We start from the raw sequence: 18,230 nt of genomic DNA on the forward strand, positions 1-18,230 counted from the left end.
ATCCTCCACCTAATCCACTAATCTGCCCCAAAGTAACCTTTCACTCGAAACCTTGGCTGATTGTGACCGTAGAACTGAAAAAGCTTCTCAGATGAGACGTGAAACGTCTTCAAGCAACTTAAAGAAGTCTAGATCCTTTGCTTTCCAAGCTCCTTAGATGTGTGAAAGAATTGTTACTCCTAAATGTGGGTGTTGTACTGTAATAAGATGCTGTCAATGCAAAAAGTTTGTTTATGAAATGTATTCCTTCCTAGACATCGTCCTATCAACTAAAAGTGGAAGTAGTTTGGAACAACAACAGTGTTCCTGAGTCAGGTCTCTTCTGACTCAGGCATTTGGAACCAAAAGCTCAAATTGATATTTTCTAGACTTCTTAAAAAAATATTAATTATTTATTTTAACCAGGAAGATCCCATTGAGATTAAAAACCTCTTTTTCAGGGGAGACCTGGCCAAGATAGGCAGCAGCAAGTATAAGATAAGATAAGCCTTTATTATTCCCACATGTGGGAAATTTGTTGTGTCACAGCAGAAAGTGGACAGTGCAAAGTTAAGCAGCAAAAATGAAGAAAAACAGTGGAATAGGATAAGATAAAAAATAATAAAATACAATATACAATAGAATAAAATACTTTATGCAAAAGGATAAAATACTGCATTGTCAGAAAAAAAAAAAAGTATCTCACAGTTTGACTGTATTGTGGAGTCCTACAACTCTTCAAAAATGGTTCTCTTATCTGCTTGGCTTGATAATAATCAAACTCCCTGTGATCACTCTTCCAAGTTAAAATAAACACTTTAGATATTTTGCTCTCCTTTGTTGGTTCTCCTTTTTCTGCTCTTAAAATCTAATTATATTTGAGGGTGTTTAGCGAACATTATACAAAATTCTATTCTTTTGTGGTTCATGTAGACTTTGGATTGTTCCAAGTTGGACAGACAATTGTATGTCTGTGAAAAGAGAGTCAGAACTCTGGTTTTCCCTATTCAATTCTAATATTTTCTATTCTGCTCTATCTATATAGTTCCAAATCACTACAGAATCAGAATCAGAAAGGGTTTTATTGCCAAATGTTGAGCAGGTTTACAACATTAGGACAACGCCTCAAGTTGCTTTATATTTTAAGGTATAGACCCTAAAATTATAGAGGAAACGAAGAAAACCCCGTCAATTAGATGACCCCTTTGAGAAAGCACTTTGGCAACAGTAGGAAGGAAAAATTCTCTTTTAACACGAATGAACCTCCAGCAGAACCAGGCTGAGCAAGTGCAGCCATCTATCATGACCAGTTGAGGGTGAGGGGAGGAAAACGGGACAAAAGGCGCACTGTAATTAGAAGACAATAAATTCATGGATCTACAATAACTTTATACCACACTGGAGTGAATGTAGTTAAATCTTTAAATCTACATTTATGAGTAAAACATTAAAAGATTAGTGTTAGTGAGCTACAGCCAGGAGTGTGTTTCTGTGTGTGTGTGTGTGTGTGTGTGTGAGTGTGTGTGTGTGTGTGTGTGTGTGTGTGTGTGTGTGTGTGTGTGTGTGTGTGTGTGTGTGTGTGTGTGTACATGCACGCTTCCATGAAATTGCATCCATGACAATTTAACAAATCACAAATGGCATAGCTAATTTTGAACTCTCTAAGCATTAGCCAATTTATAAGGGAGTAGGAGGGTTTGGTTCCCATTACCCTTTTAGCTTGCACTGCACTATGTTAAAATAAACTTCTCTCAACGAGATGACATACAGGCAGCTTGTGCAATCATGTCTATGCACAAGCCCTACTGGTGGTTTGCCCTTTAATATGTCAAACTTGCATAATTCACAGCATTTAGCACCTACTCAAATTAACAGAAGTCTTCTAACAGACTTTTATAGGGAATACATACTCATCTAATTCTATAAAAATAAACAATCATAAAAAAAAATTGTAAGTGGATAACTGGTAGCTGTATCTGCTGCACAAAGTTACATTTGCTGAAAAATCTGCACAAACAGCCTTACCCTTTCCAAACTGTCTGTTAGATCAAGTCCAGGCAATGTGTAAGTAGCAGGGAAAGTAACAAGAGACAGAAGACTCATCACTATATTATCCAATGAGGATTTCCAAAGAACATTTAACAGGTAATAGAAACTCAGGCACAGGTTTGGTGTCTACAGTGCCTTGAAAAAGTATTCATACCCCTTGAACTTTTACGTATTTTGTCACCTTACAACTGCAAACTTAAATGTTTTTTATTGAGATTTTCTGTGATAGACCAACACAAAGTAGCACATAATTGTGAAGTGGTATGAAAATAATACATGGTTTTCAAAATCTTAAGCAAATAAAAATTTGAAAAGCAAGGCATGCATTTGTATTCAGCCCCCCTGCTACCATTTGCTGCAATTACAGCTGCAAATCTTTTGGGGTATGTTTCTACCAGATTTGCACATTTAGAGACTGAAATTTTTGCCCATTCCTCATTGCAAAAAAACCCAGATTGGATGGAGAGAGTCTGTGAACAGCAATTTGTAAACCTTGCCACATATATCCAGTGGGATTTAGGTCTGGACTTTGACTGGGCCATTCTAACACATGAATACTCTTTGATTTAAACCATTCCATTGCAGCTTTTGCTGTAGGTTTAGGATCATTTTCTTGCTGGAAGGTGAATCTCCTTCCCAGTCCTTTGTAGCCTCCAACAGGTTTTCTTCCAGGCCTGCCCTGTATTTGCCTCTATCCATCTTCCCATCAACTCTGACCAGCTTCTCTGTCCCTGCTAAAGAAAAGCACCCCAAGAGCATGATGCTGCCACCACCACCACCAATTGCTTTGCATTTATGCCCAAAGGTTTAACTTTTGTGCCCATTTTTGCCATGTCCCCTACATGGCAAACGTCAACCTTTACGTCATTCTATACAAATGCTCGCATGTAAAAAACAAAAAGCAAAAAACAAAAAAAAAAAAAAAAACATGTATTCTTTTCTTACCACTGTGTTGGTCTTTTAAGTTTGTGGTTGTAAGGTGACAAAATGTATAAAGGTTCAAGGAATACATTTGTTAATGTAAACAGGGTATTCATCCTGTACTTAAGAATAACCCTGGAATGACTCATGTCAGGAAACTTTGTTCTTCATAGGACACAATAAGTTATGAAAGACAAAGTGCTCATAAACAGACAGATTAATGGAAGATTGCATCATGGTGTAACCTTTCGGTCACATAAATGCCACAGATCTGGCGTAGGTGGCAGTGAAAGTAATAATAGAAATCAGAAGAGCCTCAGGATTACATCATCAAAGACGACCATGGCATGCTTTCAGAGTAGATAGAAACTCACAGACACATTTCAGGTTTTGTTTTTTGGGGGGTTTTTTTGCTTCTCTTCCAGTTTGACGTTTGATGACATAAGCAGGCTGCTGAACCTGTATTTATGCTTTGTCAGGGCATTGTAAGGAATTTTTTAATCACCTAAATGTATTTCTTGCAATACAAGCTTCTGCAAATTAACAGGCCTTTATTGTTAAAATTGAACTTAACCATTACAAATGTGTATTGGAAAGCAAGCATCTGAGAGTGGATTTTCAGTTCAGACTAACAATTTTAGAACACGTATGTGATGGCCAATTCAGCCTCAAAATCCCTTTGGTTTAAAACAAGAAAATAAGAGCACGTTTTTCTTATTAACTTTCATTGAACTTAAACTTCGTAAAGTATGTGTACTGTACACAGTGCATGCCTTTGTGTGGATGCCTCAGCCCACACACAAAGGCATGCACTGTACATATTTGAAATTACACAGCCAGACTAACAAGATAAAATGTGCCAAGTGAAACCTATTCATCAGGCTCAGGAATAGGATTTGTTTTGTCTATGACAGTGGTTCTTGTAGAATAAAAAGGGGATGTTTTTTCCTCTTCTAGTTTCATTATTTTAATATGGCACTATTAGTTCATTAGAATCATATAACCAGCTTTGCATTAAATATATACTGAAGTTTTTGACCTTACATTAGCCTTTGTATTACAGTGATTGTTATAACTCTAGTTTGATCTTTTACTTATAAGTACCAGAATAATAATATGATCTTTCATTGCAGATGTGACCATGATCAACTTATACATATTGCAGTTTGTTGCTTATTCTAGAGTTGTGCTCAAGTTAATTAAGGGTTAAAAGCTACAGTCAGCGTGAATGTCTGACTGATCTATGGAGGGGAAAGGCTTCGAGCATAGAGGGCAGCACGCGCTTACATACCACTGATATCATATTATTCTTTGTGGTCTTTTATTCAATTATGTTTTTTGCTAAGTTTAAAGTGGTAGTTAATTAAACGACATTGATTAAAATATTAAATACCTGAGTCAGTTTCCGGGCTTTTTAGAGAATTAGTGAAAAGCATAAATCATCACTTTCATGTTTAATCATTAATGATTGAAATGAACTGAATAGCGTTTAGAAGATTTGTTAATTTGTTTGTCTTTTGTTCAAAAGAGTGGTTTCAATAATTTCAGACACACCTTGCAATTGTGCTTATGCTGAGTTGGCACTTGGTCTTTTGAAGGTCATAAGCTTCGTTCGGCGTGATGGTCCGGACTGATATATTGCAGGTTTTGACTTTGAGTGCAGAGGGCTAAATGCAAACATGCTTACACAGCACTTATACGATGTTATTCTTGGTGATCTTGTGCTCAGTTATGCTTTTTGTTATGTTTTAAGTAGTGGTAACTGACCAAGCATTATTCATTTAGTATTATACACTTGTTTTAGAGCAATACACACTGATCGTCTTAATCAATGTGGAAGTCCTTGTAGTTGCAATGTTGTGTCTCAGCAGGGGACGGATGGCTCCAGGAGACGGGGGCAGTCAGCGTCTGCTCTCGGGAAGGCGACAATGTTATTTTTCTGTGTTAAATAAAACTGTCAACATTGATTGTATAACACCTGTCATTACGCATGAAAGGGCGTTCTAATACCCTGATTTTTTACAAAACTATGGAGATGTGTTTTTTGGGATGAGATCTGAGGCTGTCTGCATTCAGTTTCCATCTCCCACGTGTGTGACCATTAAAATCATCGTTTGACTTGACCCGGCCGGACCAGTGTTGTTATTGTGGTTTTTCTCTTGTCTCCATCCCCAATATTTTGAACCATAACATCCTTAACCTTGTTGGAGGTACCGAACCCCACCAGTTTCATATGTGCAGTCACTGAACCCCTCTTTAGTGAAAAATAAAATATGTTTTTCAAATTCAAGACATAGATATGTTTTTTACTGGTGCACAAAATGAGCCATGCATGTCACGGCGGAGGCTCTGCCGAACCCCTGAGATCGACTCACCGAACCCCTAGGGTTCGATCGAACCTAGGTTAAGAACCACTGGTCTATGAAAAGGTGATCTTGCCCATACAATGCTAAGTCTTTTTTTTTAGATGTGCCAGCTGGTTTATCCAAGTTCAATATTTACTGTTAAAGTAAAACTGGTACCGTGATGTAATATTTCAACTCCAGAATGTTGTCAAGTGAGTTTCATTCTCTACATACTCCACTTTTATTTATTTATTCATGCAATTTATTTAAACAAAACAAAAATAATGATGAATAAAGCTATTCGCTATTAACTTTGAGGTATAAGGTGAATAATAGTTTAAGAGTTCATTCCTGCTCGAGGAACAAACCCGTACGTAGTGACTAATGTTGTGATCTTGTCTTTGTTTTTCTGCTGACATTCGGGGGCTGGGCCCTCAACAGCCAGAAACTGATTTGATTTGACAAGTTGTTGCAGTGGACCACATCGTAGGTCTGCCAAAACTCACCTGAAAGTAAAATAATGGTTTAGTCCTTAACAGCTGAGAGTATTTAAGGCTGCCAGTGGTCATTAGACAGGAGAGTGATTTTTTTGTGCTGTGAGAAGGCTCAGCAATCATGCCAGTGATTGTCTGCCATAGCCAATTGTTGGCATCATCACTGATGGGGACTACAGGGAGTACAGAGAGCTGACCCAAGGCTTTGTGGACTGGTGGTAACAGAACTACCTCCTGATTAACACTAGAAAAACCAAGGAGCTGGACTTCTGCAGGCACAAACATCCTCCACTGCAACCACTGAACATCCAAGGTATGGACCTTGAGGCTGTGGATAGCTACAGGTACCTTGGTGTTCATCTAAACAATAAACTGTACTGCACTCACAATCCAGATGGCTTCTACAGAAAAGGACAGAGCAGGCTGTACCTGCTGCAGAGGCTCAGGCCTTTTGGAGTGAAGGACCCACTCGGAAGACCTTGTATGACTCTGCGGTGGCCTCAGCCATCTTTTATGGTGTGGTCTGCTGGGGACAGGAAGAGACTGAACAAGCTGACCCGGAGGGCCACCTCTGTTCTAGGATGCCCTCTGGATCCAGTGGAGGTAGTAAGTGACAGGAGAAAGGTGGCTAAGCCGTCATCCTTGCTGGACAACATTTCCCACCATGCAGGAGACTCTGACAGCACTGAGCAGCTCCTTCAGTGGCAGGCCCACGGTGTGGGCCGGAGAGATTTCGCAGGTCTTTCCTTCCAACTGCTGTCAGACTCTACAACATGATCTCTGCAGATCACCACACACGTGCAGACACGCACGCACACACACACACACACACACACACACACACACACACACACACACACACACACACACACACACACACACACACACATCCAATAAACGATGGTAACCCACTTTCGCCCTATCTCCCTGATATGCAATATTATCTAGTGCAATTTTCCTAATATAACAAAGTATTTTATTCTATTTTGTATAGTACTTTATTCTATTGTATATAGTATTTTATTCTATTTTATCTTATCCTGTTCTATTGCTTAATTTTCTTAATTTTTTACTGCTCTTAACTTGTACTTTCTGCCATGAACAAAAACATTCCCACATGTGGGACTAATAAAGGTTTATTTTATCTTATCTTATGTTATCGTATTGGCAGGGCAAATAAACACCTCTTGCTTCCACCATACTGTGTCTCAGTCTTCCTCACTGTAAATCGAGCTGCAAAACGCTGCCTTGTCACAGTGCACATACACTAGATGGCCATTTGGTTTCACACACATATGAACTTGAGTAATAGCCCATTCTTAATCCGTAAAGTTTAACATGATGTCAAACCACCCTTTGCAACTATAACAGCTTTGACTCTTCTGTGAAGGCTTTCCACAAGGTTTAGGAATGTGTTTCTGGAAAGTTTTGATGAGAAGAACTTTTCCTGGTTTTCAAAGATATATTAAAGACATATTTACAGTGGGGCAAAAAAGTATTTAGTCAGCCACCGATTGTGCAAGTTCCCCCACCTAAAATGATGACAGAGGTCAGTAATTTGCACCAGAGGTACACTACAACTGTGAGAGACAGAATGTGAAAAAAAAAAATCCATGAATCCACATGGTAGGATTTGTAAAGAATTTATTCGTAAATCAGGGTGGAAAATAAGTATTTGGTCAATAACAAAAATACAACTCAATACTTTGTAACATAACCTTTGTTGGCAATAACAGAGGTCAAACGTTTACTATAGGTCTTTACCAGGTTTGCACACACAGTAGCTGGTATTTTGGCCCATTCCTCCATGCAGATCTTCTCGAGAGCAGTGATGTTTTGGGGCTGTCGCCGAGCAACACGGACTTTCAACTCCCGCCACAGATTTTCTATGGGGTTGAGGTCTGGAGACTGGCTAGGCCACTCCAGGACTTTCAAATGCTTCTTACGGAGCCACTCCTTTGTTGCCCGGGCGGTGTGTTTTGGATCATTGTCATGTTGGAAGACCCAGCCTCGTTTCATCTTCAAAGTTCTCACTGATGGAAGGAGGTTTTGGCTCAAAATCTCACGATACATGGCCCCATTCATTCTGTCCTTAACACGGATCAGTCGTCCTGTCCCCTTGGCAGAAAAACAGCCCCATAGCATGATGTTTCCACCCCCATGCTTCAGAGTAGGTATGGTGTTCTTGGGATGCAACTCAGTATTCTTCTTCCTCCAAACACGACGAGTTGAGTTTATACCAAAAAGTTCTACTTTGGTTTCATCTGACCAAATGACATTCTCCCAATCCTCTGCTGTATCATCCATGTGCTCTCTGGCAAACTTCAGACGGGCCTGGACATGCACTGGCTTCAGCAGCGGAACACGTCTGGCACTGCGGGATTTGATTCCCTGCCGTTGTAGTGTGTTACTGATGGTGACCTTTGTTACTTTGGTCCCAGCTCTCTGCAGGTCATTCACCAGGTCCCCCCGTGTGGTTCTGGGATCTTTGCTCACCGTTCTCATGATCATTTTGACCCCACGGGATGAGATCTTGCGTGGAGCCCCAGATCGAGGGAGATTATCAGTGGTCTTGTATGTCTTCCATTTTCTGATGATTGCTCCCACAGTTGATTTTTCCACACCAAGCTGCTTGCCTATTGTAGATTCACTCTTCCCAGTCTGGTGCAGGTCTACAATACTTTTCCTGGTGTCCTTCGAAAGCTCTTTGGTCTTGGCCATGGCGGAGTTTGGAGTCTGACTGTTTGAGGCTGTGGACAGGTGTCTTTTATACAGATGATGAGTTCAAACAGGTGCCATTCATACAGGTAACGAGTGGGGGACAGAAAAGCTTCTTACAGAAGACGTTACAGGTCTGTGAGAGCCAGAGATTTTCCTTGTTTGAGGTGACCAAATACTTATTTTCCACCCTAATTTACGAATAAATTCTTTACAAATCCTACCATGTGAATTCATGGATTTTTTTTTCACATTCTGTCTCTCACAGTTGAAGTGTACCTCTGGTGCAAATTACTGACCTCTGTCATCATTTTAGGTGGGGGAACTTGCACAATCGGTGGCTGACTAAATACTTTTTTGCCCCACTGTACCTCTAGTTCTAAAACTGTGCTAGGAAGTACATATATATAGACTGTACTGTAGAGAAGGAAACAGATTTTTATAGCACCCTTATTCCTGAGAATGCATCGATTGCTTTAATTTTTGGTTTTTTGGTTTGAAGACATTCTCTGGAAATCGATACTATTTGGTAATCAAAAGCATGTGATTTTCTAAAAATAGCCAATTACATTTTACATCCATTATCTAACAAAAAAATATGTACAAAAACAGCAATCATGCCCTTTGCATATTGAATGTGAACATTAAACTGCACATGAATTTTCTTCTTAATATGTCTTTTTGCAATAATCTACAAAGATGACGTTAATCAATTTTCATTGTTGCAACAACAACAAAAAAAGTTTGTTTGCAGTTCAGTTAATGGGCCAAGAAACTGAATTGTATTTCCAAGAAAGGGTCACATGAAAAAAATTGTAATTTGCTAACCACAGGTCTGATTAATGACGTCAAAGTCATAAGACGTATGTTTTTGATTGCGGTGTGACATAGATGTTCCACTTCCACTTTTTCTGATGAGTGCTGTGACTATTTTCTTAGCTCGGCAGTTTCTGGTTTTTTTTTTTGGTTTTTTTTACAGCTGCAAACATGTATTTCTCAATAATAAAAATGCCCCTCAAACCTTATTGCAAATTCACTAAACACTACATGGAAAACTCTGAAGAAGCCAACATCTGTAAGATGCATCTCTGCAATGCATGCATTTGGCAGCCAAGCAGATCAGCTTTGTCAGGTGTCTCCAGAGCCCGCAGGCACGTCACTGCAACCCCCTCTGGCCTCTGCTCCGTAGCTGCTGGGTGACCTCTGGGTGAGTCACTATAACTAATGAACTGATGACTGATGGCTGGATGTTTTCCTTAGATGTCCATGTCATAAACTTTGTACCTTTGTACTTATTATGTCTTTTTTATACAGGTTAGTGTTAAAGCATTTCCTTAGGAACCCTAGCCTGTAACTCCCTGAGCAATGGGAATTTAAGGTTTTGGTAGCTACTAAGTGTGTGTTTGTTGTGTTAATGCTATGTTTGATTCTAAGATTCTATGATTCACGCATTCACTTCCATTCATAGAAGCAGGGTTTTTTTTTAATGCTATTTTTTTTGTCAAAGTGCTTTCAAACATTGACACACATTCACACTAATGGAGGCACTGGACTGATGGATCCATCTGGGGCAGCAGACAAGCCAAGACCTCCCTCTCCCCAGCCACCTCCTCCAGCTTGTCTGTGGACAAACCAAGGCCATCCTGTTAAATCCAAAATTGAATTCAAAATCCTGCTCCTCACATACAAGGTCTTAAATAATCAGGCCCCATCTTATCTTAATGACCTTGTAGTACCATATCACCCTATTAGAGCACTTCGCTCTCGCTCTGCAGGCCTACTTGTTGTTCCCTGAGTATTTAAAAGTAGAATGGGAGGGAGAGCCTTCAGTTTTCAGGCCCCTCTTCTGTGGAACCAGCTTCCAGTTTGGATTCGGGAGACAGACACTATCTCTACTTTTAAGATTAGGCTTAAAACTTTCCTTTTTGCTAAAGCATATAGTTAGGGCTGGACCAGGTGACCCTGAATCCTCCCTTAGTTATGCTGCAATAGACATAGGCTGCTGGGGATTCCCATGATGCATTGAGTTTTTCCTTTCCAGTCACCTTTCTCACTCAGTATGTATTAACAGACCTCTCTGCATTGAATCATATCTTTTATTAATCTCTGTCTCTCTTCCACAGCATGTCTTTTATCCTGTCTTCCTTCTCTCACCCCAACCGGTCGCAGCAGATGGCCACCCCTCCCTGAGCCTGGTTCTGCCGGAGGTTTCTTCCTGTTCAAAGGGAGTTTTTCTCCTCCACCCCAGAGAGAAGGGTTACATTTCCTGGGTCTAGGTGGGGCTTGCCCCTCTGGGGGCGGGGGTACCTGGACCTGGGATATAGAGTATGTTTGGGGAGTGTGACTGTCTGTGCAGTGTCTATTTGTGTCTGTCTACACATTGGGTGAGTGCCGAGTATTTGGTTGTGTATATGGGGTGGGAATGCATGTTTGTGTCCGTGTGCGCCTGTTTGTCTGTGTCTATATGTCAGGTTGGGTCTTAGACTCAACCTCTCTGGGAACATCTCAGGCCCTCCAAAGTACGGAGGCCTATCTCCCCTCACCACACTCCCTGCCGGTGGCTGATGCCCTCAGACGTTGGTGTGTTGGTGGTCCTTGTCGACTGGGGCTGGGCGCTCATGTATGTACCGGCTCACTCCTGGTGGCCAATTGGTGGGGCCTGGCGGCTGTGGTCCGGCTGGGCCCCCTCCGGGGGGTGGGGTACCCTCAGGCCTCTGGGCCTGAAGCTTGGTCCTCTCTGGCACAGCTGGCTGCCGGCAGAGCCCGCAGGCACGTCACTGCAACCCCCTCTGGCCTCTGCTCCGTAGCTGCTGGGTGACCTCTCGTTTGGGGCTCTACTCAGCTCTTCCCAGGAGGGTGGCACGGTTACCCCCCTTTTGGTGGTCCTCCTCGGGTCCTCGTACTCTGGGGCCTGGATCTCCTCCATACCTGCTTCATGCCCTGGGGGACAGGGCTATGGCTCCCCACACTCCCTAGCAGATCGTTACATGGAGAAACCTTTGGAATACAAGCATGCTGATCCACACAGGTGTGCACACAGATGTTCACAGACGCAGACTACACCTTTCTTGGCTGCTGCCTCAAAGCACATTGTGCGCTGTCTATCTTGCGTGCTGCACAATATCGTTTATTATTTAGTATCTACTGTTATCTACTGCTAGCTAGTTTATTGTGATGGTGCTGTTTTTTATTATGTTGCTGTTTTTTTGTTTGTTTTCTCTTCCGTTTTTTTTTCTCCATACAGGTGATCCAGGTGTTTTGTTTGTTTTTCTTTCTTTCTTCCCCCCTTTCTCACCGTCTCTTCTCCCCTCTGGTTTTGTTTCTCTCCCTCTCTTTCTTTCATTCTTTCTCCCTGTCCTATCCCCCAGTCATGTCTGTCCCGTTTGTAGCAACCAAAAATAAAATAAATTCATAATTATAATAAAGGTCAGTCAAATGGACCAATATGGCAAGGCCATGATGATCCACTTGGTGAAATAAATCCGCTTGGCATCTTTCTTGGCCTTAAGACAACAATTCTGATGGTTAAAGATCCAAACAGGACAACAAAAAAAAAGGGGGGGGGGAGTTTTTCCTTCCCACTGTCGCCAAAGTGCTTGCTCATAGGAAGTCATATGATTGTTGGGTTTTTCTCTGTATCTATGAAGTGCCTTGAGGCGACTTTTGTTGTGATTTGGCGCTATATAAATAAAATTGAATTGAATTGAATCCGAGAGATATAATCTCTCCAACATATCCTGGGTCTGCCCCAGGGCCTCCTCATGCCTGGAACAACTTGCCCAGAAGGTATCCTTGTCAGATGCCCGAACCACCTCAACTGGCTCCTTTCGATGTAGAGGAGCGGTAGCTCTACTTACTGACCCTTCTGAGTGGCTGAACTTCTCACCCTATCTCTAAGGGAGAGGCCAGCCACCCTGCAGAGGAAGCTCATTTCTACCGCTTGTAGCCATGATCTCGTTCTTTGGTTACCACCCACAGCTCGTGACCATAGGTGAGGGTAGGGACTGAATTTCCATTCAAGCAAATTTCTAGTGCTTTTTTAGCTGTCTTCTCTAGAGTCATTGCTGTGAAATTACAGAATTTAAATTAAATCTCAGTCATATTGGAGTTTTTTTTTGTATTATTTCTGTTATCATATAGAAGAAGTGCTCTTTCCTTGTTGGAATGGAATCTTGGTTTATGCCAAAACTATCACACATATGATAATGTGTATTATAGGGTCACTACATTATAATATAAAGCGCCTTTAGGTGGCTGCTGTAGTGATTTAACACTATATAAACTGTGAGAGCGAGAGCCAGGTCTCAGCACAAGAATGTATGGTGTGACTGAGGAATGTGTGTGGAGGTTTCTAGATGTTAGAGATTATGGTAGGTGTGTGGAGGTATAAGGATATATCTGTAAAATCTAGATCTCATAGTGTTCCTAGAGATAAACGTTTGACATTAGAAGAATGTAAAAAAAAAATGTAAAAAGACATTTTTACATGAATCTATCTATTCGGAACATGATAACAGGGTTCATGTTGATCGGAGTTGGCTTAGCCCTGGTTTATCGGAGAAATAAGAGAGCGGAACCGGCTGTTCAAACCCCCCCCCCAAGGCTGCCCGCTGGAATCGAAATGGAACGAGGCGCGACCGCTCACAACGAACGTAATATGGTCAACACCTTGGAGACGCTTGCAGCTGCTGTGAAGGCTCAAAACAACACCATTGAGCGTATGAGGGGAAACATCAGAGAGAGGCCTGCTCAAAATGAGACCCTTGAGCGACAGTTGGAAAACATCGCGGACCGGATCACTGCAGTTGTGAGGTCTCAGAATCAAAAGAATGACAACACCATGGAACAGAAGTTTGATACCATCATGGGGAGGCTCGCGACTCTCCAACGGGAGATCGAGAGGCCTGAAAATTCTCCTGGGCTGCTCGCATGGAAATTAACAAAATCAACATGAACATTGCGGACCCCCATAACGCGCCAGCTGCAGGCCCAAGGCTGGAGCCGAACAATCACTCCCTGATAACGACTGTGTTACGGCTATTCTTCCCATCCCATGCAAGGACACCTGGATTGGCTGGAGGACTGTTTACTTAGCCTGATAGGCCGAAGGACACTGTCTCAGCTGAACTATGGACACGCACACACACACACTTACACTGATAGGCACTCACTCATCCCCCCTCCCCTTCCAACGCCTTCGATGCTTGTTTCCTGCGGGGGAACGCGGCGGGCTGTGTGCCGCGCTGGAATGGTAGCGCTGTGCAGGGCGGCTGCTGTGTTCGCTTCGGATTACTCCTCACCCCCCGCGGCTTGTCATGTCTTCACAATGTTGTGCTGTGGACATTTATGTGCTTTTTGTGCAAAGGAGTTTTTTTGTTTCCTGTTCTCATGCTGTCCTACCATGGAAGCACAGCATGAGTAGGGGTCTCTTTTTTCCTCTTGCACTTTCCCCACTGTAGTGTACATTTCAATGTTTTTCTCTGATTCTACCAATCTCCGACCTGTATCCCCATGTAATGTTTGTGCTATATGTGTAAGGTCGGGGGGGGGGGGGGGGGGGGGGGTCCCATTTCACTGCAGGGCAACCTGCATGTGACGAATAAAGCTGTGATTGATTGATTGATTGAATCAGATGTCATTATTAGTTAGTAATGTCTGTGAAGGTTCTTAAGCACCTGGACTTCTGTGTGTGTGTGTGTGTGTGTGTGTGTGTGTGTGTGTGTGTGTGTGTGTGTGTGTGTGTGTGTGTGTGTGTGTGTGTGTGTGACAATGAGGCCTTTTGGAGTGAAGGACCCACTTGGAAGACCTTGTATGACTCTGCGGTGGCCTCAGCCATCTTTTATGGTGTGGTCTGCTGGGGACAGGAAGAGACTGAACAGGTTGACCCGGAGGGCCACCTCTGTTCTAGGATGCCCTCTGGATCCAGTGGAGGTAGCGAGTGACAGGAGAAAGGTGGCTAAGCTGTCATCCTTGTTGGACAACATTTCCCACCATGCAGGAGACTCTGACAGCACTGAGCAGCTCCTTCAGTGGCACGAGACAATGTGATGACTTTTAAAGTTTATGATTTAGTACGGTAGGCTTCAGACAGCAGTGCCTCCTTTCCTGAGGGTTCTGAGATGGAACAGGCTACTGACTGACCTACTAATGTGTGAGAGTATGCTGGTGCATGCCATCCCTGTGTACACTGGTTGCGCAACAGCTGACAAGAAGAGGCTCCAGAGGGTCATCAGAACTGCAGAGAAGGTGATAGGCTGTTCATCCTCCCCCCCTGGACTCCATTGCCAGCTCTAGATGTCTCTCCAGAGCCAGAGGGAGCCATCTCCATCCTAACCACCACCTTTTCAACATCCTGCCCTCTGGAAAAATGTTCAGATCAATCAGGTGCAAAACCAATAGACTAAAGAACAGCTTCTACCTGTGGGCTGTCAGAATCATAAATGCAAATTAAGAGCGTGAACAGATTTCATGGTGTCGCTCACTCTGTTGCTGCCATCCCCTGTGCAATGTTTCGGTCTTTCCATTTACTGTACAATATTTTGGCCTCTGTGCAATATTCTAGCAGATGTGCAATTACCATTCCCATCCTTAACGACCAGTCATCCCTTCCACCCTTATTTATTATATTATTGCCCCTGTAACACCCCCCCCCCCCCCACAATGTTTCTGTAACTCATACACCGTCTATACAGCGTACTTATATTGTTTTCCTTTGTATGTTGTTTTCAGTACTTTTGCACCTTTTCGCTGTGCAAGCAACTGCACAATGACAATAAAAAAGTTCTAAGTTCTAAGAAGATGTATTTGGTTTAATTGTGATTATGCTAAAGTGAATGTGCTAATAAAATCTGATCTTAATGGAGACATGAAATTCAATAACCTCTGCCTTAGTTAAAAAAGGTGAAGGGTCGAGGAAGGAGAGGATAATAAGTTGGGGGTAAAGATCAGTGAATCTTATGTACACCTGATTGGTTTACTAGATATTAGAGAGTTGGGATGAGTGGGCACTTGAAGTATGAACTGGGATACCTGGAGGCATTCTGGCACCCTGCGAGTTGAGCAGTTAAAAGGATTGGATTTCAGGAGTTCACCAATTGAAATTCCAGCAGAGGTGCCAAGGGGAGATGCCCATGGTGAACTTACAGATTGGACTTGGATTGAATCTATTTCTGCTCATCGTCATTATCATCATTGCTGTGTTTAATTATAATTCTGAGAAGGATCTGGACTTTCATCATTTTCCTAGTGGATTGCAGCTTCCAAAGTTTTCCCTGTGGATTACAACTTGGAGATGATGTGGGATCTATCAAGGAATCCTTTTTTCTGGATTATTTCTATTAACACAGAGCACTGAGGTGGAACACATCGTCAGTGCTGGAAATGCCTCTCACCACCAACCTCTCTCCAGGCACGTGCGGGGGGGGGGGCTAGAGGGGCTTGAGCACCCGCCCCTTTCCTGATGGGTGCCCAAGGTGCCCTTTTGTTGAGGCAACTTTTTAAAAAATATATATATATATTATTATTTTTTAATGTGTGTGCGTGCGGAGTCTTGTCTGTGCCCCTCAACAATAATATTTAACTATTAATCACAGTTTTGCTAAATAAAAGGATCTGGCTTGCATCAGTCACATGATCACATTTAACCAATGATCGCCCTTGACGGCAGAACGCGCTGGTTACGAGCCGGGAACGAGCTCACAAAGAGCACGCGCATTTTTAGCGGTCCGGAGCTGTAGGAGAAACACAAGTTAACTCAGAGACACAGACTGATGCAACAAAACCACTAAGTAGGTGTACAGCGTACACTGTAGTGTGTAGCACACAGGAGTGTTAGCTTATTACGTACACGTTGGTAAGCTGTCTTGTTGCAACTGACGAACTGAAACAAACGAGCGTGCTGTGTGTGCAACAGCGCGACAAACATTACCTGTCCTTTTATTAACTGCTCAAGTAGTGCTGGTCATAGCTGCTAGCTACCTGTGTAAGGCTGTCATGGGTCTGTAGCTCTGTCACCGTTTTAGGGAACATATTTAGTTATAAAGTATTTAGAAACATATTTAGTTTTAAAGCAAGTTTCCGGGCTTTTCCTGCCTTTCTGGAGGGATTATATTTCACTAAAAAACGATCTAATATGCATGTCCACATAATTATGCATTATTATAATTATAATATATTAAAAACACACGCTGTATTTTAAAGAACATACATTAAGAAGCAGATTATATTAGATTTATATTTTAAATAAGACAAAATTTGGATTTTACAGCAGAAAAATTATTGTATCTCTACAGTTTAAAAATGTAATAAGCTTTGCCCCTGCACAGAGTGGATAGTGAAACAAATGGAATCATCATAAATACATTATTTCATATTTATTACTTCCCCCTCCTCATTGCTTTATTATTGTAGCTCTAGTAATAAATAATAATGTAAGGATTCTGGATCAGCACCGTGCTGCCCATAGTATATACAGTATTCTGAAGAAGGTCTAAAATGTCACTGTGTGTGCGCGTGCATGTGTGTGTTTTATTTAGATGGAATTAAAAAAAAAAAAAAATTACTCATGATATAACATTGTCCAGACATGCCTGGTAAGGACATGAGGAGGAAACAGCAGGAGCTGTGTGAGGCTACTAAAGGCAGTGCTATAACATTTTTCTGTCATCATTTTATTATAGATTAAGTGCAAGAGTTGTTAGGTGTGGATAATTAGATTATAGTTTATTGCAATAGCAAGTTGTGCCTTGTTCTCAGATAGACAGCAAGTGGAGAGTGATATATGAAATGATGGGATGGAAGGAAGAAGAGAAGCAAAGAGTGATTCACAGGCAGAGCCTAAATTGTACAAATGTTTGTATGGGATATTGTATTTGTTTTAAATGTTATATACCTATGTGGTATGTGACTTTTGTTGCTATGATGCCAGGTCTCTCTTGGAAATGAGATTTTTAATCTCAATGAGATTTTTTACCTGGATAAATAAAGGATTAATAATAATAAAAAAAATTATTTCTCACAGTTTTTGTTGCCTTATGGTTCCAAGCGCTGTCACCAATCTTTGCATTTTGTTATTATCTCATGACACTTGTTTAATCAGCTACCATCTCTCCTGTGGACTTTTTAATGTTTACAGTCTCAGATCAACACAGCCCTGCCCTCCAGCACTATCCACAGCAACCCCTCAACAGCAACATTGTACCCATCAGGTAGAACATCGGCTACGTTTGCTTTGCCTTGTTGCCCATATTAGATTCTTGGTGAATGTGTGTTGTTGTTATTCAGCCTGGTTCAATGTGCCCCTTTTTAACTTTGAGCACCCGCCCCTTTAAACCTCTCTGCACAGCCCTGCCTCTCTCTCCCCACAGATGAGAACAAAATTAGAATTTATCTTTTTTTACTTTTGCTTTGCTTCTACCAAGATGTTTTTATAAAACACTGGTCCTTGAGCTTTAATTCAAGGACCAGTCAGGGTGCCTGTGCTGAGCCCGGTCCCTCACTGAAAGGGTATAGTGGGCATGTGAGTAACATAACAGGACCTCAGAGCAATGGAAGAAGGTGACCTGGCCTGAATAACATTTTCTTTTACATCATCCATGTGGATTCTGCCACGTACCACCTACCAAGCATTGTTCCAGACTATGTAGCCCCTTTCATGCAAACATTTCCTTAATATTGAGTGCTGATGTAAATCACTTGCCAAACTGTCTGTGTGTAAAGATATTCC

The sequence above is a fragment of the Rhamphochromis sp. 'chilingali' genome (assembly GCF_963969265.1).
Source record: "Rhamphochromis sp. 'chilingali' genome assembly, chromosome: 10".
NCBI lineage: Eukaryota > Metazoa > Chordata > Actinopteri > Cichliformes > Cichlidae > Rhamphochromis > Rhamphochromis sp. 'chilingali'.